The following is a 24,983-nucleotide window of genomic DNA, read 5'->3' on the forward strand; positions in this document are numbered from 1 at the left end:
ACTCTTTCTATAGGTGACAAACTTTAATATGTTTCTGGAAGTTCTCTTCTTAAAATAGAACGTTGTGAACAGGACTTGAACCTGTGCAGGGAGACCCCATTGGATTTCAAATCCAACGCCTTAACCACTCGGCCATCACAACTTATGTACCCTGACTGTTAAGACTTCTGGCAACTACACCTAAGGGGATAGCCTAAAATATGAGATCAGTATTTTGCTCTGAACTCAGCATCTGATGCTGTCCTATCAGCATGAAGTTGCTTCACACACATTGTGAAACTCAAGCTACAGGGAAGGAGGATCAATTCAAACAGCCATATATCGGGCTGTGGGCCACCTAAAAAAAGCAGATTTGGTGGCATTTGAAAGACTGGATTCTACTCTTTCATATGACACCAAAATCACAGTTCTAGCTGTGACAGAACCGAAGATATCACCTGTTGAAAACACAGTCGGGAATGGACGCAGTGTACTATATGATCACACTGTGTTGCTGGACAGGGAAGGGGGAGAAGTTGTATGCTGATTGGACAGCATCATACAGAAAACATTAGCTGCCCAGAGTAAAAAGGAGTCATCTCCTATTTGGCTATTAGAGCTACATTAGTATATATAAATAAATGCTCATAACTTTGCAAATAAACGTTTTTTAAAAAAAAAACAACAAATCACACTGTAGTTATCAGCATCATAGCGCCTATTAGGCTAGTTAGGAAATTGGGAATTGATAAACTGGTGACAGAGTCCATTTAAGGGACTATATACAGGAGTATGTGACAGAAAATAGTATTATAATTGACAGCAAGCAGAGATTTACTAAGGACAGAAGTTGTCCAACCAACCTGATTTGTTTTTATCAAGAGGAAAATAAAAGTCTGGACAAATGGGATCCTGTAGTTATAGTGATTTATACTCTAAATATTGCTCGCTTTTCAGAGTTGTAAGCCAGGGGCACAGCTGGAACCACTATTATTAATGTAATTAATGAGTGATAAAGAGGATGGAATTAAAATAACTCTTTCTATAGGTGACAAACTTTAATATGTTTCTGGAAGTTCTCTTCTTAAAATAGAACGTTGTGAACAGGACTTGAACCTGTGCAGGGAGACCCCATTGGATTTCAAATCCAACGCCTTAACCACTCGGCCATCACAACTTATGTACCCTGACTGTTAAGACTTCTGGCAACTACACCTAAGGGGATAGCCTAAAATATGAGATCAGTCTTTTGCTCTGAACTCAGCATCTGATGCTGTCCTATCAGCATGAAGTTGCTTCACACACATTGTGAAACTCAAGCTACAGGGAAGGAGGATCAATTCAAACAGCCATATCTCGGGCTGTGGGCCACCTAAAAAAGCAGATTTGGTGGCATTTGAAAGACTGGATTCTACTCTTTCATATGACACCAAAATCACAGTTCTAGCTGTGACAGAACCGAAGATATCACCTGTTGAAAACACAGTCGGGAATGGACGCAGTGTACTATATGATCACACTGTGTTGCTGGACAGGGAAGGGGGAGAAGTTGTATGCTGATTGGACAGCATCATACAGAAAACATTAGCTGCCCAGAGTAAAAAGGAGTCATCTCCTATTTGGCTATTAGAGCTACATTAGTATATATAAATAAATGCTCATAACTTTGCAAATAAACGTTTTTTAAAAAAAAAACAACAAATCACACTGTAGTTATCAGCATCATAGCGCCTATTAGGCTAGTTAGGAAATTGGGAATTGATAAACTGGTGACAGAGTCCATTTAAGGGACTATATACAGGAGTATGTGACAGAAAATAGTATTATAATTGACAGCAAGCAGAGATTTACTAAGTACAGAAGTTGTCCAACCAACCTGATTTGTTTTTATCAAGAGGAAAATAAAAGTCTGGACAAATGGGATGCTGTAGTTATAGTGATTTATACTCTAAATATTGCTCGCTTTTCAGAGTTGTAAGCCAGGGGCACAGCTGGAACCACTATTATTAATGTAATTAATCAGTGATAAAGAGGATGGAATTAAAATAACTCTTTCTATAGGTGACAAACTTTAATATGTTTCTGGAAGTTCTCTTCTTAAAATAGAACGTTGTGAACAGGACTTGAACCTGTGCAGGGAGACCCCATTGGATTTCAAATCCAACGCCTTAACCACTCGGCCATCACAACTTATGTACCCTGACTGTTAAGACTTCTGGCAACTACACCTAAGGGGCTAGCCTAAAATATGAGATCAGTCTTTTGCTCTGAACTCAGCATCTGATGCTGTCCTATCAGCATGAAGTTGCTTCACACACATTGTGAAACTCAAGCTACAGGGAAGGAGGATCAATTCAAACAGCCATATCTCGGGCTGTGGGCCACCTAAAAAAGCAGATTTGGTGGCATTTGAAAGACTGGATTCTACTCTTTCATATGACACCAAAATCACAGTTCTAGCTGTGACAGAACCGAAGATATCACCTGTTGAAAACACAGTCGGGAATGGACGCAGTGTACTATATGATCACACTGTGTTGCTGGACAGGGAAGGGGGAGAAGTTGTATGCTGATTGGACAGCGTCATACAGAAAACATTAGCTGCCCAGAGTAAAAAGGAGTCATCTCCTATTTGGCTATTAGAGCTACATTAGTATATATAAATAAATGCTCATAACTTTGCAAATAAACGTTTTTTAAAAAAAAACAACAAATCACACTGTAGTTATCAGCATCATAGCGCCTATTAGGCTAGTTAGGAAATTGGGAATTGATAAACTGGTGACAGAGTCCATTTAAGGGACTATATACAGGAGTATGTGACAGAAAATAGTATTATAATTGACAGCAAGCAGAGATTTACTAAGGACAGAAGTTGTCCAACCAACCTGATTTGTTTTTATCAAGAGGAAAATAAAAGTCTGGACAAATGGGATGCTGTAGTTATAGTGATTTATACTCTAAATATTGCTCGCTTTTCAGAGTTGTAAGCCAGGGGCACAGCTGGAACCACTATTATTAATGTAATTAATCAGTGATAAAGAGGATGGAATTAAAATAACTCTTTCTATAGGTGACAAACTTTAATATGTTTCTGGAAGTTCTCTTCTTAAAATAGAACGTTGTGAACAGGACTTGAACCTGTGCAGGGAGACCCCATTGGATTTCAAATCCAACGCCGTAACCACTCGGCCATCACAACTTATGTACCCTGACTGTTAAGACTTCTGGCAACTACACCTAAGGGGCTAGCCTAAAATATGAGATCAGTCTTTTGCTCTGAACTCAGCATCTGATGCTGTCCTATCAGCATGAAGTTGCTTCACACACATTGTGAAACTCAAGCTACAGGGAAGGATGATCAATTCAAACAGCCATATCTCGGGCTGTGGGCCACCTAAAAAAGCAGATTTGGTGGCATTTGAAAGACTGGATTCTACTCTTTCATATGACACCAAAATCACAGTTCTAGCTGTGACAGAACCGAAGATATCACCTGTTGAAAACACAGTCGGGAATGGACGCAGTGTACTATATGATCACACTGTGTTGCTGGACAGGGAAGGGGGAGAAGTTGTATGCTGATTGGACAGCGTCATACAGAAAACATTAGCTGCCCAGAGTAAAAAGGAGTCATCTCCTATTTGGCTATTAGAGCTACATTAGTATATATAAATAAATGCTCATAACTTTGCAAATAAACGTTTTTTAAAAAAAAACAACAAATCACACTGTAGTTATCAGCATCATAGCGCCTATTAGGCTAGTTAGGAAATTGGGAATTGATAAACTGGTGACAGAGTCCATTTAAGGGACTATATACAGGAGTATGTGACAGAAAATAGTATTATAATTGACAGCAAGCAGAGATTTACTAAGGACAGAAGTTGTCCAACCAACCTGATTTGTTTTTATCAAGAGGAAAATAAAAGTCTGGACAAATGGGATGCTGTAGTTATAGTGATTTATACTCTAAATATTGCTCGCTTTTCAGAGTTGTGAGCCAGGGGCACAGCTGGAACCACTATTATTAATGTAATTAATCAGTGATAAAGAGGATGGAATTAAAATAACTCTTTCTATAGGTGACAAACTTTAATATGTTTCTGGAAGTTCTCTTCTTAAAATAGAACGTTGTGAACAGGACTTGAACCTGTGCAGGGAGACCCCATTGGATTTCAAATCCAACGCCGTAACCACTCGGCCATCACAACTTATGTACCCTGACTGTTAAGACTTCTGGCAACTACACCTAAGGGGCTAGCCTAAAATATGAGATCAGTCTTTTGCTCTGAACTCAGCATCTGATGCTGTCCTATCAGCATGAAGTTGCTTCACACACATTGTGAAACTCAAGCTACAGGGAAGGAGGATCAATTCAAACAGCCATATCTCGGGCTGTGGGCCACCTAAAAAAGCAGATTTGGTGGCATTTGAAAGACTGGATTCTACTCTTTCATATGACACCAAAATCACAGTTCTAGCTGTGACAGAACCGAAGATATCACCTGTTGAAAACACAGTCGGGAATGGACGCAGTGTACTATATGATCACACTGTGTTGCTGGACAGGGAAGGGGGAGAAGTTGTATGCTGATTGGACAGCGTCATACAGAAAACATTAGCTGCCCAGAGTAAAAAGGAGTCATCTCCTATTTGGCTATTAGAGCTACATTAGTATATATAAATAAATGCTCATAACTTTGCAAATAAACGTTTTTAAAAAAAAAACAACAAATCACACTGTAGTTATCAGCATCATAGCGCCTATTAGGCTAGTTAGGAAATTGGGAATTGATAAACTGGTGACAGAGTCCATTTAAGGGACTATATACAGGAGTATGTGACAGAAAATAGTATTATAATTGACAGCAAGCAGAGATTTACTAAGGACAGAAGTTGTCCAACCAACCTGATTTGTTTTTATCAAGAGGAAAATAAAAGTCTGGACAAATGGGATGCTGTAGTTATAGTGATTTATACTCTAAATATTGCTCGCTTTTCAGAGTTGTAAGCCAGGGGCACAGCTGGAACCACTATTATTAATGTAATTAATCAGTGATAAAGAGGATGGAATTAAAATAACTCTTTCTATAGGTGACAAACTTTAATATGTTTCTGGAAGTTCTCTTCTTAAAATAGAACGTTGTGAACAGGACTTGAACCTGTGCAGGGAGACCCCATTGGATTTCAAATCCAACGCCTTAACCACTCGGCCATCACAACTTATGTACCCTGACTGTTAAGACTTCTGGCAACTACACCTAAGGGGCTAGCCTAAAATATGAGATCAGTCTTTTGCTCTGAACTCAGCATCTGATGCTGTCCTATCAGCATGAAGTTGCTTCACACACATTGTGAAACTCAAGCTACAGGGAAGGAGGATCAATTCAAACAGCCATATCTCGGGCTGTGGGCCACCTAAAAAAGCAGATTTGGTGGCATTTGAAAGACTGGATTCTACTCTTTCATATGACACCAAAATCACAGTTCTAGCTGTGACAGAACCGAAGATATCACCTGTTGAATACACAGTCGGGAATGGACGCAGTGTACTATATGATCACACTGTGTTGCTGGACAGGGAAGGGGGAGAAGTTGTATGCTGATTGGACAGCGTCATACAGAAAACATTAGCTGCCCAGAGTAAAAAGGAGTCATCTCCTATTTGGCTATTAGAGCTACATTAGTATATATAAATAAATGCTCATAACTTTGCAAATAAACGTTTTTTAAAAAAAAACAACAAATCACACTGTAGTTATCAGCATCATAGCGCCTATTAGGCTAGTTAGGAAATTGGGAATTGATAAACTGGTGACAGAGTCCATTTAAGGGACTATATACAGGAGTATGTGACAGAAAATAGTATTATAATTGACAGCAAGCAGAGATTTACTAAGGACAGAAGTTGTCCAACCAACCTGATTTGTTTTTATCAAGAGGAAAATAAAAGTCTGGACAAATGGGATGCTGTAGTTATAGTGATTTATACTCTAAATATTGCTCGCTTTTCAGAGTTGTAAGCCAGGGGCACAGCTGGAACCACTATTATTAATGTAATTAATCAGTGATAAAGAGGATGGAATTAAAATAACTCTTTCTATAGGTGACAAACTTTAATATGTTTCTGGAAGTTCTCTTCTTAAAATAGAACGTTGTGAACAGGACTTGAACCTGTGCAGGGAGACCCCATTGGATTTCAAATCCAACGCCGTAACCACTCGGCCATCACAACTTATGTACCCTGACTGTTAAGACTTCTGGCAACTACACCTAAGGGGCTAGCCTAAAATATGAGATCAGTCTTTTGCTCTGAACTCAGCATCTGATGCTGTCCTATCAGCATGAAGTTGCTTCACACACATTGTGAAACTCAAGCTACAGGGAAGGATGATCAATTCAAACAGCCATATCTCGGGCTGTGGGCCACCTAAAAAAGCAGATTTGGTGGCATTTGAAAGACTGGATTCTACTCTTTCATATGACACCAAAATCACAGTTCTAGCTGTGACAGAACCGAAGATATCACCTGTTGAAAACACAGTCGGGAATGGACGCAGTGTACTATATGATCACACTGTGTTGCTGGACAGGGAAGGGGGAGAAGTTGTATGCTGATTGGACAGCGTCATACAGAAAACATTAGCTGCCCAGAGTAAAAAGGAGTCATCTCCTATTTGGCTATTAGAGCTACATTAGTATATATAAATAAATGCTCATAACTTTGCAAATAAACGTTTTTTAAAAAAAAACAACAAATCACACTGTAGTTATCAGCATCATAGCGCCTATTAGGCTAGTTAGGAAATTGGGAATTGATAAACTGGTGACAGAGTCCATTTAAGGGACTATATACAGGAGTATGTGACAGAAAATAGTATTATAATTGACAGCAAGCAGAGATTTACTAAGGACAGAAGTTGTCCAACCAACCTGATTTGTTTTTATCAAGAGGAAAATAAAAGTCTGGACAAATGGGATGCTGTAGTTATAGTGATTTATACTCTAAATATTGCTCGCTTTTCAGAGTTGTGAGCCAGGGGCACAGCTGGAACCACTATTATTAATGTAATTAATCAGTGATAAAGAGGATGGAATTAAAATAACTCTTTCTATAGGTGACAAACTTTAATATGTTTCTGGAAGTTCTCTTCTTAAAATAGAACGTTGTGAACAGGACTTGAACCTGTGCAGGGAGACCCCATTGGATTTCAAATCCAACGCCGTAACCACTCGGCCATCACAACTTATGTACCCTGACTGTTAAGACTTCTGGCAACTACACCTAAGGGGCTAGCCTAAAATATGAGATCAGTCTTTTGCTCTGAACTCAGCATCTGATGCTGTCCTATCAGCATGAAGTTGCTTCACACACATTGTGAAACTCAAGCTACAGGGAAGGAGGATCAATTCAAACAGCCATATCTCGGGCTGTGGGCCACCTAAAAAAGCAGATTTGGTGGCATTTGAAAGACTGGATTCTACTCTTTCATATGACACCAAAATCACAGTTCTAGCTGTGACAGAACCGAAGATATCACCTGTTGAAAACACAGTCGGGAATGGACGCAGTGTACTATATGATCACACTGTGTTGCTGGACAGGGAAGGGGGAGAAGTTGTATGCTGATTGGACAGCGTCATACAGAAAACATTAGCTGCCCAGAGTAAAAAGGAGTCATCTCCTATTTGGCTATTAGAGCTACATTAGTATATATAAATAAATGCTCATAACTTTGCAAATAAACGTTTTTAAAAAAAAAACAACAAATCACACTGTAGTTATCAGCATCATAGCGCCTATTAGGCTAGTTAGGAAATTGGGAATTGATAAACTGGTGACAGAGTCCATTTAAGGGACTATATACAGGAGTATGTGACAGAAAATAGTATTATAATTGACAGCAAGCAGAGATTTACTAAGGACAGAAGTTGTCCAACCAACCTGATTTGTTTTTATCAAGAGGAAAATAAAAGTCTGGACAAATGGGATGCTGTAGTTATAGTGATTTATACTCTAAATATTGCTCGCTTTTCAGAGTTGTAAGCCAGGGGCACAGCTGGAACCACTATTATTAATGTAATTAATCAGTGATAAAGAGGATGGAATTAAAATAACTCTTTCTATAGGTGACAAACTTTAATATGTTTCTGGAAGTTCTCTTCTTAAAATAGAACGTTGTGAACAGGACTTGAACCTGTGCAGGGAGACCCCATTGGATTTCAAATCCAACGCCTTAACCACTCGGCCATCACAACTTATGTACCCTGACTGTTAAGACTTCTGGCAACTACACCTAAGGGGCTAGCCTAAAATATGAGATCAGTCTTTTGCTCTGAACTCAGCATCTGATGCTGTCCTATCAGCATGAAGTTGCTTCACACACATTGTGAAACTCAAGCTACAGGGAAGGAGGATCAATTCAAACAGCCATATCTCGGGCTGTGGGCCACCTAAAAAAGCAGATTTGGTGGCATTTGAAAGACTGGATTCTACTCTTTCATATGACACCAAAATCACAGTTCTAGCTGTGACAGAACCGAAGATATCACCTGTTGAAAACACAGTCGGGAATGGACGCAGTGTACTATATGATCACACTGTGTTGCTGGACAGGGAAGGGGGAGAAGTTGTATGCTGATTGGACAGCGTCATACAGAAAACATTAGCTGCCCAGAGTAAAAAGGAGTCATCTCCTATTTGGCTATTAGAGCTACATTAGTATATATAAATAAATGCTCATAACTTTGCAAATAAACGTTTTTTTAAAAAAAACAACAAATCACACTGTAGTTATCAGCATCATAGCGCCTATTAGGCTAGTTAGGAAATTGGGAATTGATAAACTGGTGACAGAGTCCATTTAAGGGACTATATACAGGAGTATGTGACAGAAAATAGTATTATAATTGACAGCAAGCAGAGATTTACTAAGGACAGAAGTTGTCCAACCAACCTGATTTGTTTTTATCAAGAGGAAAATAAAAGTCTGGACAAATGGGATGCTGTAGTTATAGTGATTTATACTCTAAATATTGCTCGCTTTTCAGAGTTGTAAGCCAGGGGCACAGCTGGAACCACTATTATTAATGTAATTAATCAGTGATAAAGAGGATGGAATTAAAATAACTCTTTCTATAGGTGACAAACTTTAATATGTTTCTGGAAGTTCTCTTCTTAAAATAGAACGTTGTGAACAGGACTTGAACCTGTGCAGGGAGACCCCATTGGATTTCAAATCCAACGCCGTAACCACTCGGCCATCACAACTTATGTACCCTGACTGTTAAGACTTCTGGCAACTACACCTAAGGGGCTAGCCTAAAATATGAGATCAGTCTTTTGCTCTGAACTCAGCATCTGATGCTGTCCTATCAGCATGAAGTTGCTTCACACACATTGTGAAACTCAAGCTACAGGGAAGGAGGATCAATTCAAACAGCCATATCTCGGGCTGTGGGCCACCTAAAAAAGCAGATTTGGTGGCATTTGAAAGACTGGATTCTACTCTTTCATATGACACCAAAATCACAGTTCTAGCTGTGACAGAACCGAAGATATCACCTGTTGAAAACACAGTCGGGAATGGACGCAGTGTACTATATGATCACACTGTGTTGCTGGACAGGGAAGGGGGAGAAGTTGTATGCTGATTGGACAGCGTCATACAGAAAACATTAGCTGCCCAGAGTAAAAAGGAGTCATCTCCTATTTGGCTATTAGAGCTACATTAGTATATATAAATAAATGCTCATAACTTTGCAAATAAACGTTTTTTTAAAAAAAACAACAAATCACACTGTAGTTATCAGCATCATAGCGCCTATTAGGCTAGTTAGGAAATTGGGAATTGATAAACTGGTGACAGAGTCCATTTAAGGGACTATATACAGGAGTATGTGACAGAAAATAGTATTATAATTGACAGCAAGCAGAGATTTACTAAGGACAGAAGTTGTCCAACCAACCTGATTTGTTTTTATCAAGAGGAAAATAAAAGTCTGGACAAATGGGATGCTGTAGTTATAGTGATTTATACTCTAAATATTGCTCGCTTTTCAGAGTTGTAAGCCAGGGGCACAGCTGGAACCACTATTATTAATGTAATTAATCAGTGATAAAGAGGATGGAATTAAAATAACTCTTTCTATAGGTGACAAACTTTAATATGTTTCTGGAAGTTCTCTTCTTAAAATAGAACGTTGTGAACAGGACTTGAACCTGTGCAGGGAGACCCCATTGGATTTCAAATCCAACGCCGTAACCACTCGGCCATCACAACTTATGTACCCTGACTGTTAAGACTTCTGGCAACTACACCTAAGGGGCTAGCCTAAAATATGAGATCAGTCTTTTGCTCTGAACTCAGCATCTGATGCTGTCCTATCAGCATGAAGTTGCTTCACACACATTGTGAAACTCAAGCTACAGGGAAGGAGGATCAATTCAAACAGCCATATCTCGGGCTGTGGGCCACCTAAAAAAGCAGATTTGGTGGCATTTGAAAGACTGGATTCTACTCTTTCATATGACACCAAAATCACAGTTCTAGCTGTAACAGAACCGAAGATATCACCTGTTGAAAACACAGTCGGGAATGGACGCAGTGTACTATATGATCACACTGTGTTGCTGGACAGGGAAGGGGGAGAAGTTGTATGCTGATTGGACAGCGTCATACAGAAAACATTAGCTGCCCAGAGTAAAAAGGAGTCATCTCCTATTTGGCTATTAGAGCTACATTAGTATATATAAATAAATGCTCATAACTTTGCAAATAAACGTTTTTTTAAAAAAAACAACAAATCACACTGTAGTTATCAGCATCATAGCGCCTATTAGGCTAGTTAGGAAATTGGGAATTGATAAACTGGTGACAGAGTCCATTTAAGGGACTATATACAGGAGTATGTGACAGAAAATAGTATTATAATTGACAGCAAGCAGAGATTTACTAAGGACAGAAGTTGTCCAACCAACCTGATTTGTTTTTATCAAGAGGAAAATAAAAGTCTGGACAAATGGGATGCTGTAGTTATAGTGATTTATACTCTAAATATTGCTCGCTTTTCAGAGTTGTAAGCCAGGGGCACAGCTGGAACCACTATTATTAATGTAATTAATCAGTGATAAAGAGGATGGAATTAAAATAACTCTTTCTATAGGTGACAAACTTTAATATGTTTCTGGAAGTTCTCTTCTTAAAATAGAACGTTGTGAACAGGACTTGAACCTGTGCAGGGAGACCCCATTGGATTTCAAATCCAACGCCGTAACCACTCGGCCATCACAACTTATGTACCCTGACTGTTAAGACTTCTGGCAACTACACCTAAGGGGCTAGCCTAAAATATGAGATCAGTCTTTTGCTCTGAACTGAGCTGTGTGGTAGGACACCGTGAGAAGAAAAGTGCTTTGGTGCTGTGGCTTAGTTGGTTAAAGCGCCTGTCTAGTAAACAGGAGATCCTGAGTTCAAATCTCAGCAGTGCCTTGCTATTTGTTGCTTTAGTTTATTCACTTGTTTATTATTTAAGTTTACATAACTAAAGTATATGATGAATCAAATTCTTTATAGGCAATTAAAAATCTATCGGGTTTTTCATTGGTGACAGAGACCCCATGAATGTCATTGAGTTTTCTATAAGTAGTAAGTTCAATACAAAGTAATTATAGACCAGTAAGCTTAACATCCATTGTGGGAAAAACTTTTGAAGAGCTCTTAAAGGGACTCTGTTACCAGTTTATCAGGTCCCTAACTCCTAACTAGTCTAATTGGTGCTTTGCTGCTGATAACTACAGGGTGATTTGTAGTAAAAAAAATCCAACGCCTTAACCACTCGGCCATCACAACTTATGTACCCTGACTGTTAAGACTTCTGGCAACTACACCTAAGGGGCTAGCCTAAAATATGAGATCAGTCTTTTGCTCTGAACTGAGCTGTGTGGTAGGACACCGTGAGAAGAAAAGTGCTTTGGTGCTGTGGCTTAGTTGGTTAAAGCGCCTGTCTAGTAAACAGGAGATCCTGAGTTCAAATCTCAGCAGTGCCTTGCTATTTGTTGCTTTAGTTTATTCACTTGTTTATTATTTAAGTTTACATAACTAAAGTATATGATGAATCAAATTCTTTATAGGCAATTAAAAATCTATCGGGTTTTTCATTGGTGACAGAGACCCCATGAATGTCATTGAGTTTTCTATAAGTAGTAAGTTCAATACAAAGTAATTATAGACCAGTAAGCTTAACATCCATTGTGGGAAAAACTTTTGAAGAGCTCTTAAAGGGACTCTGTTACCAGTTTATCAGGTCCCTAACTCCTAACTAGTCTAATTGGTGCTTTGCTGCTGATAACTACAGGGTGATTTGTAGTAAAAAAAATCCAACGCCTTAACCACTCGGCCATCACAACTTATGTACCCTGACTGTTAAGACTTCTGGCAACTACACCTAAGGGGCTAGCCTAAAATATGAGATCAGTCTTTTGCTCTGAACTGAGCTGTGTGGTAGGACACCGTGAGAAGAAAAGTGCTTTGGTGCTGTGGCTTAGTTGGTTAAAGCGCCTGTCTAGTAAACAGGAGATCCTGAGTTCAAATCTCAGCAGTGCCTTGCTATTTGTTGCTTTAGTTTATTCACTTGTTTATTATTTAAGTTTACATAACTAAAGTATATGATGAATCAAATTCTTTATAGGCAATTAAAAATCTATCGGGTTTTTCATTGGTGACAGAGACCCCATGAATGTCATTGAGTTTTCTATAAGTAGTAAGTTCAATACAAAGTAATTATAGACCAGTAAGCTTAACATCCATTGTGGGAAAAACTTTTGAAGAGCTCTTAAAGGGACTCTGTTACCAGTTTATCAGGTCCCTAACTCCTAACTAGTCTAATTGGTGCTTTGCTGCTGATAACTACAGGGTGATTTGTAGTAAAAAAAATGTTTATTATTTGCAAAATTATGAGCATTTTCTAAATATGTAATTTAGCCTTTATTAGACATCTGGGAGGTAACAGCAGCAATTCTCCTGAGGTGGAGCTGACTCTCAGCATCTGATGCTGTCCTATCAGCATGAAGTTGCTTCACACACATTGTGAAACTCAAGCTACAGGGAAGGAGGATCAATTCAAACAGCCATATCTCGGGCTGTGGGCCACCTAAAAAAGCAGATTTGGTGGCATTTGAAAGACTGGATTCTACTCTTTCATATGACACCAAAATCACAGTTCTAGCTGTGACAGAACCGAAGATATCACCTGTTGAAAACACAGTCGGGAATGGACGCAGTGTACTATATGATCACACTGTGTTGCTGGACAGGGAAGGGGGAGAAGTTGTATGCTGATTGGACAGCATCATACAGAAAACATTAGCTGCCCAGAGTAAAAAGGAGTCATCTCCTATTTGGCTATTAGAGCTACATTAGTATATATAAATAAATGCTCATAACTTTGCAAATAAACGTTTTTTAAAAAAAAACAACAAATCACACTGTGTACACACTGTGTAGCAGAACTAGTAGCAAAAAAAGCCAATAAATTGAAAAGAGACCGAGGCGATTATTCCCTTAATCAACTCGGGGATTGGAGAGTGGGGTGCAAACCACCAATCTCCCCACCCACTACAGTACTCAGGCAACCACCACTATCAAAAAATATTCCTCCTAACAGAGTTGCATTTACCACAGATGTACTTCAATATTCGTCTCCTACTTTTGTGAGGTCTTCTAGAAATAACCCGAAATATAGAAGTAATGAAATCCCACACTTAGGGATCAAAAATCCTCAACGTAATTTTAATATGACTTGTTCTACTACTTGCCCCAGCAATGCTAATGGTATCATCACTGAGAATAAGAATCCATCCACATGCTCTCGGTCTACTAGTTCTGGTGGCATTATGTGTCCATCCGATCACCGACTATCAAGCATACCCATTAACGCCTTCAAGTCCACAGATCTTGAGACGGAACTATTGCGTTACAATATAAAGACCGGTGTTTCTTCCCTTAAATGCCCCCCGTCTCCCCATCACAATGACTCAGTCTACACTTTAGATCAGGATAGTAATTCATCATTGATGCAATTGTCTGTGCATAACAATTCTAACGAACAATTTGACCTGTCAGTACATGATGTGGAGTCATCCCTCATTTCTGATGATTCATTTTGTGATGACCGACAGAATATATCAATTCAAAAACCATTAGGCGTTCCCTCTGACCATCCCTCCATATGTATGGACAACACACTTTCCGCTGTTTCTTTTTTAGGGCTCCCGTCCCAATTAACTATGCCTCCAATAACCCCAACATTAAAAAGCAAGGACTGCTTGGTACCGTACATTACGAGTCCCAAAATTCAGACAATAACCAGTTTTTTTCCCACCATTCAAAAAATTTCAACAAAAAGAAAATTAGAAGCAGACAAAGATACAGAGGAAAGAGGGGTGGAAGGAGCCGTAAATCTGTCACTAATCCACTTGCAGTCCAAAAAACAAAGGAACACACAGTGAAACTTTTTAACTTGTCCACCTACAAATTGAATATTTGGGAAACCAGTTTATTGGGAAAAGGGCTTTCCTTTTGCCCAGTAGCCCCTCCCGACACCTTTGAACTCTTCATGGACCTCAATAGGTTTGTCAGGAAGCTGACCCTATCCAGACATTTTTCCATGGCCGATGATTCCTCATTAGCTCCTCCTAAAAATGACTCAGTTGAGAGGATGTCTAGCCAATTGGCTCTAAGTGTGGATGTACATCCCAAATCCAATTTTTATCCAATACATCATCAAGGTCCGTTCCTGGAAATCTTCTCCACACTCGTTGGAAATGAGTTTCGGTTGCTTGATAAACCTCAATTCATGCCAGACAATTTATCCAGTAAAGAGAGAAAAGCTATCAAATCCCTACGGAATAATAAGGAGATTGTGATCCGCTCCGCAGATAAAGGAGGGGGCATCGTTATACAGAACAGGTGTGATTATCTTAGGGAGACCTCCAGAATTTTATCAGACAGTTCATTTTATTTAAGATTGGTGGCTAATCCTCTTTCCTCATATATAGATGAATATAGAACCTTCATAGACGCAGCTTTTTCAGAGGGTTTACTGACCAAAAAAGAAAAGAATTTCCTTAATATGCCATGTCCTAGTTTACCATTTATATATCACTTACCAAAAATACATAAATGTATGAATAATCCTCCTGGCCGTCCTATCATTTCTGGCATTGGATCCCTTACCAGTAATTTGTCACACTATATAGATCTACATCTACAGCCATTTGTATTACAACTACCCTCTTATTTGAGGGATTCCACTCAACTTATTAATGACTTACAAAATCTTTTGACTGTACCCCCCTTATCCAAAGTGTGTTTCTTAACAGCCGACGTCACAGCCCTATATAGCAATATTCCCCATGACAGAGGCCTTGAAGTGATTGAATCGGTCTTAGCTTCGAATCCCAAAATTCCAACTGCACAAATTCTATTTTTAACGAACTGTGTGGAATACATCCTTAAGCACAATGTGTTTAGCTTTGGAAATAATTTTTATAATCAAATAAAGGGCTGTGCCATGGGCTCCAGATTCGCTCCGGCATATGCCAACTTATATATGGGCGAGTTTGAGGATAAACACATTTTTAATGGCCATAATTTTAAGGAACAAATTTTACTCTACAGACGTTTTATAGACGATTTATTTATTGTATGGAAAGGTGAAGAAAAAGAAGCTACTGACTTCATGGAAACATTAAATAGGAACGACTTTGGAATAACTTTCACTTATACTTTCTCCAGTACATGTATTGACTTTCTAGATTTAACTATTGATTTTGATGACATTAACAGGAATTTTAATACCAGAACACACTTCAAAAACGTTGATGTTAATAGCTACATCGATTTCAGAAGTGCCCACTACCCCCCGTGGATTAAAAATGTACCCTTTGGCCAATTTAGGAGAGTGAGGAAGAATTGCTCGTCTGAAATTAATTTTGTAAGGGAATGTGAGGTTTTGGAAAGTAGATTTAAGGAGAAAAATTTCCCTAGACAACTTATTGAAGGTGCACGTTCAAAAGCCGCAGAATTGACCCAAAAGGCCTGTGTTAGCCAAACGAAAAAGACAGAGGATACTACCGATTGCACTAATAAAAATGGAAAAACTAATACCAACAAGATTAAGTTTACAAATAATTTTATTACATCATACAATAGTGGACATAAATTGGTGAGATCTATTTTGTCCAGACATTGGCATATCTTGAGAAATGATCCTTTCCTCAAAAATTCTCTACCTGACAAACCAAATATCACCTTTAGACGGTCAGCTAATTTGAAGAATATATTGGCCCCTAGTCGTATTAACAATCTTAAACCTTCTATTCCCAGAGTTTTACCAGTTTTGAATGGATCCTATAAGTGCAGCCAAGTACGTTGTCTGTGTTGTAATAATATCTCACACAAAAAATTGACCTTCTGTTCCAATACAACCAAAGAAATTTTCCCAATTAAGGCTTTCCTTAATTGTGGTAGTAATTTTGTAATTTACCTCCTTGAGTGTTCGTGCCACTTACAGTACATTGGGAGGACTATCCAATGTTTGAGAAGCAGGATCAACAAACATAGATATAACGTCCTTAAGGGGTTTTTAAAACACAGTGTTTCGAGACACTGTGCTTCATCCCATAACTGCCAGTTTAATAGAATTATCATTACGCCTATTGAGCAAATTCCTTGTGACGTTCCCAACCGGTTCCAAAAACTCAAGCAACGAGAAAATTTTTGGATATTTAAATTATTGACCCTACATCCAAACGGTTTGAATGACATTTCGGAAACTAATCTTGATTAATGCTCCTTTTTATCACATTTACATTTGTGTTTTTTTAGCAGATAGGACTCACCTCTAACTTATATATGTGTACTTAATACTTATATATATATATATTTTTGGTAGTATCTGTAGTGAATTTTCCATATTTTACTACACAGGTTAATCGCTGTTGGTACTATGATTATCATCGTGAAGGATGAGCAGTGGTTCTATTAATAGTGATTTCCCTGATTATTCTGGGGTCTGGCTGCCACGGGTTTATAGTAAATTTTATCTTTTTCTCCTCCTGAATCCATTTTTTTACAAATTCGTTTTGATTGCAAGTAATTGTTGAATTACCGCAAAATATCGCTGTTTTGATACAGCATATACTTCTGTATTTTTCTTGAGCTTTTAAACTTTTATCTTTAATCATATTTCAGATTGTCCAAAATAGCCCTCCCTTTCATCCAAATTAATTACTCGACCCCTACATCTTTATATGATGGAATGTTCTTATTTTATTCCATAGGTTAATTACTAGAAATAAAAATATAAATGACATTCAGATCAACTTAATGGTTGATTGTTGTTTTTTCACTGAAATATACACTATTTTTATGGTTTCTACGTCCAGTTGAGTTCCCAGCTATATGGGTTCAATAGCAGTTTTTATGATTTTCACTTATTCAGTTTATTTTCTTTTAATTCGTTTTCATCCTAATTAAATGGTGAATTACCGCGAAATATTCTGGGGTCTGGCTGCCACGGGTTTATAGTAAATTTAATCTTTTTCTCCTCCTGTATCCATTTTTTTACAAATTCGTTGTGATTGCAAGTAAGTGTTGAATTACCGCAAAATATCGCTGTTTTGATACAGCATATACTTCTGTATTTTTCTTGAGCTTTTAAACTTTTATCTTTAATCATATTTCAGATTGTCCAAAATAGCCCTCCCTTTCATCCAAATTAATTACTCGACCCCTACATCTTTATATGATGGAATGTTCTTATTTTATTCCATAGGTTAATTACTACAAATAAAAATATAAATGACATTCAGATCAACTTAATGGTTGATTGTTGTTTTTTCACTGAAATATACACTATTTTTATGGTTTCTACGTCCAGTTGAGTTCCCAGTTATATGGGTTCAATAGCAGTTTTTATGATTTTCACTTATTCAGTTTATTTTCTTTTAATTAGTTTTCATCCTAATTAAATGGTGAATTACCGCGAAATATTGCAAGTACGATACATCGCTAAACTTCTGTATATTTTATTGTGTTTTAGCAACTGTTTAAATTCATTGATATGGACATTAATGTTTTTGCAATTTCCCCCCCCCCCCCTTTGTTTCTTATGGTAAGATCCCAAACCGTATTTTTATTTCCACTCTGCCGATTTTAGTTTAAATTAGCATTATATACTATTGGATTACTTTGTGTACCTGTCATATTTGAACTGTTCACAGTGATTACGTCATCTTGCACTTTAACCCTGTCTACATTGGCGGTTTTTTTCTCCCGCGTGGTGTATTTAAGGGCTGTTGTTCAGACTAAAATGTTTGTGGCCTGAGGAAGATGCCGGTGCGGCATTGAAACGCGTAGCCTACAATAAAGTATCAATTCTAAACTACTACTGCATTCGTTCCTGAGTAGCAGCGCCGTATGGGGTCCCGTTTTTTCAAACAAATTACTCATTCACATTGCGGTGGTCCTTCAAAGATTGACCGGCTGGGATCTCGGCAGCAGCACTCATCCATCACTTATCTACCTTTTACCCGCTCCTGACATTTTCACCTGTGGTAAGCCTCCATCTGTCAAACTAAGTTTGTTATTTCTTGGGCTTACTCACACTATGTGGCGCCGTGCTTTTCTCTCTCAAATCTCTATCCAGAGTAAAAAGGAGTCATCTCCTATTTGGCTATTAGAGCTACATTAGTATATATAAATAAATGCTCATAACTTTGCAAATAAACGTTTTTAAAAAAAAAACAACAAATCACACTGTAGTTATCAGCATCATAGCGCCTATTAGGCTAGTTAGGAAATTGGGAATTGATAAACTGGTGACAGAGTCCATTTAAGGGACTATATACAGGAGTATGTGACAGAAAATAGTATTATAATTGACAGCAAGCAGAGATTTACTAAGGACAGAAGTTGTCCAACCAACCTGATTTGTTTTTATCAAGAGGAAAATAAAAGTCTGGACAAATGGGATGCTGTAGTTATAGTGATTTATACTCTAAATATTGCTCGCTTTTCAGAGTTGTAAGCCAGGGGCACAGCTGGAACCACTATTATTAATGTAATTAATCAGTGATAAAGAGGATGGAATTAAAATAACTCTTTCTATAGGTGACAAACTTTAATATGTTTCTGGAAGTTCTCTTCTTAAAATAGAACGTTGTGAACAGGACTTGAACCTGTGCAGGGAGACCCCATTGGATTTCAAATCCAACGCCTTAACCACTCGGCCATCACAACTTATGTACCCTGACTGTTAAGACTTCTGGCAACTACACCTAAGGGGCTAGCCTAAAATATGAGATCAGTCTTTTGCTCTGAACTCAGCATCTGATGCTGTCCTATCAGCATGAAGTTGCTTCACACACATTGTGAAACTCAAGCTACAGGGAAGGAGGATCAATTCAAACAGCCATATCTCGGGCTGTGGGCCACCTAAAAAAGCAGATTTGGTGGCATTTGAAAGACTGGATTCTACTCTTTCATATGACACCAAAATCACAGTTCTAGCTGTGACAGAACCGAAGATATCACCTGTTGAAAACACAGTCGGGAATGGACGCAGTGTACTATATGATCACACTGTGTTGCTGGACAGGGAAGGGGGAGAAGTTGTATGCTGATTGGACAGCGTCATACAGAAAACATTAGCTGCCCAGAGTAAAAAGGAGTCATCTCCTATTTGGCTATTAGAGCTACATTAGTATATATAAATAAATGCTCATAACTTTGCAAATAAACGTTTTTAAAAAAAAAACAACAAATCACACTGTAGTTATCAGCATCATAGCGCCTATTAGGCTAGTTAGGAAATTGGGAATTGATAAACTGGTGACAGAGTCCATTTAAGGGACTATATACAGGAGTATGTGACAGAAAATAGTATTATAATTGACAGCAAGCAGAGATTTACTAAGGACAGAAGTTGTCCAACCAACCTGATTTGTTTTTATCAAGAGGAAAATAAAAGTCTGGACAAATGGGATGCTGTAGTTATAGTGATTTATACTCTAAATATTGCTCGCTTTTCAGAGTTGTAAGCCAGGGGCACAGCTGGAACCACTATTATTAATGTAATTAATCAGTGATAAAGAGGATGGAATTAAAATAACTCTTTCTATAGGTGACAAACTTTAATATGTTTCTGCAAGTTCTCTTCTTAAAATAGAACGTTGTGAACAGGACTTGAACCTGTGCAGGGAGACCCCATTGGACTTCAAATCCAACGCCTTAACCACTCGGCCATCACAACTTATGTACCCTGACTGTTAAGACTTCTGGCAACTACACCTAAGGGGCTAGCCTAAAATATGAGATCAGTCTTTTGCTCTGAACTCAGCATCTGATGCTGTCCTATCAGCATGAAGTTGCTTCACACACATTGTGAAACTCAAGCTACAGGGAAGGAGGATCAATTCAAACAGCCATATCTCGGGCTGTGGGCCACCTAAAAAAGCAGATTTGGTGGCATTTGAAAGACTGGATTCTACTCTTTCATATGACACCAAAATCACAGTTCTAGCTGTGACAGAACCGAAGATATCACCTGTTGAAAACACAGTCGGGAATGGACGCAGTGTACTATATGATCACACTGTGTTGCTGGACAGGGAAGGGGGAGAAGTTGTATGCTGATTGGACAGCGTCATACAGAAAACATTAGCTGCCCAGAGTAAAAAGGAGTCATCTCCTATTTGGCTATTAGAGCTACATTAGTATATATAAATAAATGCTCATAACTTTGCAAATAAACGTTTTTAAAAAGAAAACAACAAATCACACTGTAGTTATCAGCATCATAGCGCCTATTAGGCTAGTTAGGAAATTGGGAATTGATAAACTGGTGACAGAGTCCATTTAAGGGACTATATACAGGAGTATGTGACAGAAAATAGTATTATAATTGACAGCAAGCAGAGATTTACTAAGGACAGAAGTTGTCCAACCAACCTGATTTGTTTTTATCAAGAGGAAAATAAAAGTCTGGACAAATGGGATGCTGTAGTTATAGTGATTTATACTCTAAATATTGCTCGCTTTTCAGAGTTGTAAGCCAGGGGCACAGCTGGAACCACTATTATTAATGTAATTAATCAGTGATAAAGAGGATGGAATTAAAATAACTCTTTCTATAGGTGACAAACTTTAATTTGTTTCTGGAAGTTCTCTTCTTAAAATAGAACGTTGTGAACAGGACTTGAACCTGTGCAGGGAGACCCCATTGGATTTCAAATCCAACGCCTTAACCACTCGGCCATCACAACTTATGTACCCTGACTGTTAAGACTTCTGGCAACTACACCTAAGGGGCTAGCCTAAAATATGAGATCAGTCTTTTGCTCTGAACTGAGCTGTGTGGTAGGACACCGTGAGAAGAAAAGTGCTTTGGTGCTGTGGCTTAGTTGGTTAAAGCGCCTGTCTAGTAAACAGGAGATCCTGAGTTCAAATCTCAGCAGTGCCTTGCTATTTGTTGCTTTAGTTTATTCACTTGTTTATTATTTAAGTTTACATAACTAAAGTATATGATGAATCAAATTCTTTATAGGCAATTAAAAATCTATCGGGTTTTTCATTGGTGACAGAGACCCCATGAATGTCATTGAGTTTTCTATAAGTAGTAAGTTCAATACAAAGTAATTATAGACCAGTAAGTTTAACATCCATTGTGGGAAAAACTTTTGAAGAGCTCTTAAAGGGACTCTGTTACCAGTTTATCAGGTCCCTAACTCCTAACTAGTCTAATTGGTGCTTTGCTGCTGATAACTACAGGGTGATTTGTAGTAAAAAAAATGTTTATTATTTGCAAAATTATGAGCATTTTCTAAATATGTAATTTAGCCTTTATTAGACATCTGGGAGGTAACAGCAGCAATTCTTCTGAGGTGGAGCTGACTCTCAGCATCTGATGCTGTCCTATCAGCATGAAGTTGCTTCACACACATTGTGAAACTCAAGCTACAGGGAAGGAGGATCAATTCAAACAGCCATATCTCGGGCTGTGGGCCACCTAAAAAAGCAGATTTGGTGGCATTTGAAAGACTGGATTCTACTCTTTCATATGACACCAAAATCACAGTTCTAGCTGTGACAGAACCGAAGATATCACCTGTTGAAAACACAGTCGGGAATGGACGCAGTGTACTATATGATCACACTGTGTTGCTGGACAGGGAAGGGGGAGAAGTTGTATGCTGATTGGACAGCGTCATACAGAAAACATTAGCTGCCCAGAGTAAAAAGGAGTCATCTCCTATTTGGCTATTAGAGCTACATTAGTATATATAAATAAATGCTCATAACTTTGCAAATAAACGTTTTTAAAAAGAAAACAACAAATCACACTGTAGTTATCAGCATCATAGCGCCTATTAGGCTAGTTAGGAAATTGGGAATTGATAAACTGGTGACAGAGTCCATTTAAGGGACTATATACAGGAGTATGTGACAGAAAATAGTATTATAATTGACAGCAAGCAGAGATTTACTAAGGACAGAAGTTGTCCAACCAACCTGATTTGTTTTTATCAAGAGGAAAATAAAAGTCTGGACAAATGGGATGCTGTAGTTATAGTGATTTATACTCTAAATATTGCTCGCTTTTCAGAGTTGTAAGCCAGGGGCACAGCTGGAACCACTATTATTAATGTAATTAATCAGTGATAAAGAGGATGGAATTAAAATAACTCTTTCTATAGGTGACAAACTTTAATTTGTTTCTGGAAGTTCTCTTCTTAAAATAGAACGTTGTGAACAGGACTTGAACCTGTGCAGGGAGACCCCATTGGATTTCAAATCCAACGCCTTAACCACTCGGCCATCACAACTTATGTACCCTGACTGTTAAGACTTCTGGCAACTACACCTAAGGGGCTAGCCTAAAATATGAGATCAGTCTTTTGCTCTGAACTGAGCTGTGTGGTAGGACACCGTGAGAAGAAAAGTGCTTTGGTGCTGTGGCTTAGTTGGTTAAAGCGCCTGTCTAGTAAACAGGAGATCCTGAGTTCAAATCTCAGCAGTGCCTTGCTATTTGTTGCTTTAGTTTATTCACTTGTTTATTATTTAAGTTTACATAACTAAAGTATATGATGAATCAAATTCTTTATAGGCAATTAAAAATCTATCGGGTTTTTCATTGGTGACAGAGACCCCATGAATGTCATTGAGTTTTCTATAAGTAGTAAGTTCAATACAAAGTAATTATAGACCAGTAAGTTTAACATCCATTGTGGGAAAAACTTTTGAAGAGCTCTTAAAGGGACTCTGTTACCAGTTTATCAGGTCCCTAACTCCTAACTAGTCTAATTGGTGCTTTGCTGCTGATAACTACAGGGTGATTTGTAGTAAAAAAAATGTTTATTATTTGCAAAATTATGAGCATTTTCTAAATATGTAATTTAGCCTTTATTAGACATCTGGGAGGTAACAGCAGCAATTCTCCTGAGGTGGAGCTGACTCTCAGCATCTGATGCTGTCCTATCAGCATGAAGTTGCTTCACACACATTGTGAAACTCAAGCTACAGGGAAGGAGGATCAATTCAAACAGCCATATCTCGGGCTGTGGGCCACCTAAAAAAGCAGATTTGGTGGCATTTGAAAGACTGGATTCTACTCTTTCATATGACACCAAAATCACAGTTCTAGCTGTGACAGAACCGAAGATATCACCTGTTGAAAACACAGTCGGGAATGGACGCAGTGTACTATATGATCACACTGTGTTGCTGGACAGGGAAGGGGGAGAAGTTGTATGCTGATTGGACAGCGTCATACAGAAAACATTAGCTGCCCAGAGTAAAAAGGAGTCATCTCCTATTTGGCTATTACAGCTACATTAGTATATATAAATAAATGCTCATAACTTTGCAAATAAACGTTTTTTTAAAAAAAAACAACAAATCACACTGTAGTTATCAGCATCATAGCGCCTATTAGGCTAGTTAGGAAATTGGGAATTGATAAACTGGTGACAGAGTCCATTTAAGGGACTATATACAGGAGTATGTGACAGAAAATAGTATTATAATTGACAGCAAGCAGAGATTTACTAAGGACAGAAGTTGTCCAACCAACCTGATTTGTTTTTATCAAGAGGAAAATAAAAGTCTGGACAAATGGGATGCTGTAGTTATAGTGATTTATACTCTAAATATTGCTCGCTTTTCAGAGTTGTAAGCCAGGGGCACAGCTGGAACCACTATTATTAATGTAATTAATCAGTGATAAAGAGGATGGAATTAAAATAACTCTTTCTATAGGTGACAAACTTTAATATGTTTCTGGAAGTTCTCTTCTTAAAATAGAACGTTGTGAACAGGACTTGAACCTGTGCAGGGAGACCCCATTGGATTTCAAATCCAACGCCTTAACCACTCGGCCATCACAACTTATGTACCCTGACTGTTAAGACTTCTGGCAACTACACCTAAGGGGCTAGCCTAAAATATGAGATCAGTCTTTTGCTCTGAACTCAGCATCTGATGCTGTCCTATCAGCATGAAGTTGCTTCACACACATTGTGAAACTCAAGCTACAGGGAAGGAGGATCAATTCAAACAGCCATATCTCGGGCTGTGGGCCACCTAAAAAAGCAGATTTGGTGGCATTTGAAAGACTGGATTCTACTCTTTCATATGACACCAAAATCACAGTTCTAGCTGTGACAGAACCGAAGATATCACCTGTTGAAAACACAGTCGGGAATGGACGCAGTGTACTATATGATCACACTGTGTTGCTGGACAGGGAAGGGGGAGAAGTTGTATGCTGATTGGACAGCGTCATACAGAAAACATTAGCTGCCCAGAGTAAAAAGGAGTCATCTCCTATTTGGCTATTAGAGCTACATTAGTATATATAAATAAATGCTCATAACTTTGCAAATAAACGTTTTTAAAAAGAAAACAACAAATCACACTGTAGTTATCAGCATCATAGCG

General features: G+C 38.3%; 14 non-coding genes across 14 annotated transcripts; 5 read left to right on the plus strand and 9 right to left on the minus strand.

Annotated features, from left to right (window-relative positions):
- Nucleotides 1-60: 60 nt before the first annotated feature.
- Nucleotides 61-142, minus strand: TRNAS-UGA (transfer RNA serine (anticodon UGA)). The gene has a single exon. It is a non-coding gene; the product is annotated as a tRNA-Ser (tRNA).
- A 932-nt stretch (nt 143-1,074) lies between these two features.
- On the minus strand, nt 1,075-1,156 carry TRNAS-UGA (transfer RNA serine (anticodon UGA)). The gene has a single exon. It is a non-coding gene; the product is annotated as a tRNA-Ser (tRNA).
- Nucleotides 1,157-2,087: 931 nt separating this feature from the next.
- TRNAS-UGA (transfer RNA serine (anticodon UGA)) lies at nt 2,088-2,169 on the minus strand. Its single transcript has one exon. It is a non-coding gene; the product is annotated as a tRNA-Ser (tRNA).
- Nucleotides 2,170-5,123: 2,954 nt separating this feature from the next.
- On the minus strand, nt 5,124-5,205 carry TRNAS-UGA (transfer RNA serine (anticodon UGA)). Its single transcript has one exon. It is a non-coding gene; the product is annotated as a tRNA-Ser (tRNA).
- Nucleotides 5,206-8,159: 2,954 nt separating this feature from the next.
- On the minus strand, nt 8,160-8,241 carry TRNAS-UGA (transfer RNA serine (anticodon UGA)). The gene has a single exon. It is a non-coding gene; the product is annotated as a tRNA-Ser (tRNA).
- Nucleotides 8,242-11,400: 3,159 nt separating this feature from the next.
- On the plus strand, nt 11,401-11,474 carry TRNAT-AGU (transfer RNA threonine (anticodon AGU)). Its single transcript has one exon. It is a non-coding gene; the product is annotated as a tRNA-Thr (tRNA).
- Nucleotides 11,475-11,957: 483 nt separating this feature from the next.
- Nucleotides 11,958-12,031, plus strand: TRNAT-AGU (transfer RNA threonine (anticodon AGU)). The gene has a single exon. It is a non-coding gene; the product is annotated as a tRNA-Thr (tRNA).
- A 483-nt stretch (nt 12,032-12,514) lies between these two features.
- On the plus strand, nt 12,515-12,588 carry TRNAT-AGU (transfer RNA threonine (anticodon AGU)). The gene has a single exon. It is a non-coding gene; the product is annotated as a tRNA-Thr (tRNA).
- A 6,616-nt stretch (nt 12,589-19,204) lies between these two features.
- TRNAS-UGA (transfer RNA serine (anticodon UGA)) lies at nt 19,205-19,286 on the minus strand. Its single transcript has one exon. It is a non-coding gene; the product is annotated as a tRNA-Ser (tRNA).
- Nucleotides 19,287-21,228: 1,942 nt separating this feature from the next.
- Nucleotides 21,229-21,310, minus strand: TRNAS-UGA (transfer RNA serine (anticodon UGA)). Its single transcript has one exon. It is a non-coding gene; the product is annotated as a tRNA-Ser (tRNA).
- A 123-nt stretch (nt 21,311-21,433) lies between these two features.
- On the plus strand, nt 21,434-21,507 carry TRNAT-AGU (transfer RNA threonine (anticodon AGU)). The gene has a single exon. It is a non-coding gene; the product is annotated as a tRNA-Thr (tRNA).
- Nucleotides 21,508-22,788: 1,281 nt separating this feature from the next.
- Nucleotides 22,789-22,870, minus strand: TRNAS-UGA (transfer RNA serine (anticodon UGA)). Its single transcript has one exon. It is a non-coding gene; the product is annotated as a tRNA-Ser (tRNA).
- A 123-nt stretch (nt 22,871-22,993) lies between these two features.
- Nucleotides 22,994-23,067, plus strand: TRNAT-AGU (transfer RNA threonine (anticodon AGU)). Its single transcript has one exon. It is a non-coding gene; the product is annotated as a tRNA-Thr (tRNA).
- Nucleotides 23,068-24,349: 1,282 nt separating this feature from the next.
- TRNAS-UGA (transfer RNA serine (anticodon UGA)) lies at nt 24,350-24,431 on the minus strand. Its single transcript has one exon. It is a non-coding gene; the product is annotated as a tRNA-Ser (tRNA).
- Nucleotides 24,432-24,983: the final 552 nt, after the last annotated feature.

This window comes from Rhinoderma darwinii, assembly GCF_050947455.1.
Source record: "Rhinoderma darwinii isolate aRhiDar2 chromosome 3 unlocalized genomic scaffold, aRhiDar2.hap1 SUPER_3_unloc_13, whole genome shotgun sequence".
Taxonomy (NCBI): Eukaryota; Metazoa; Chordata; class Amphibia; order Anura; family Rhinodermatidae; genus Rhinoderma; species Rhinoderma darwinii.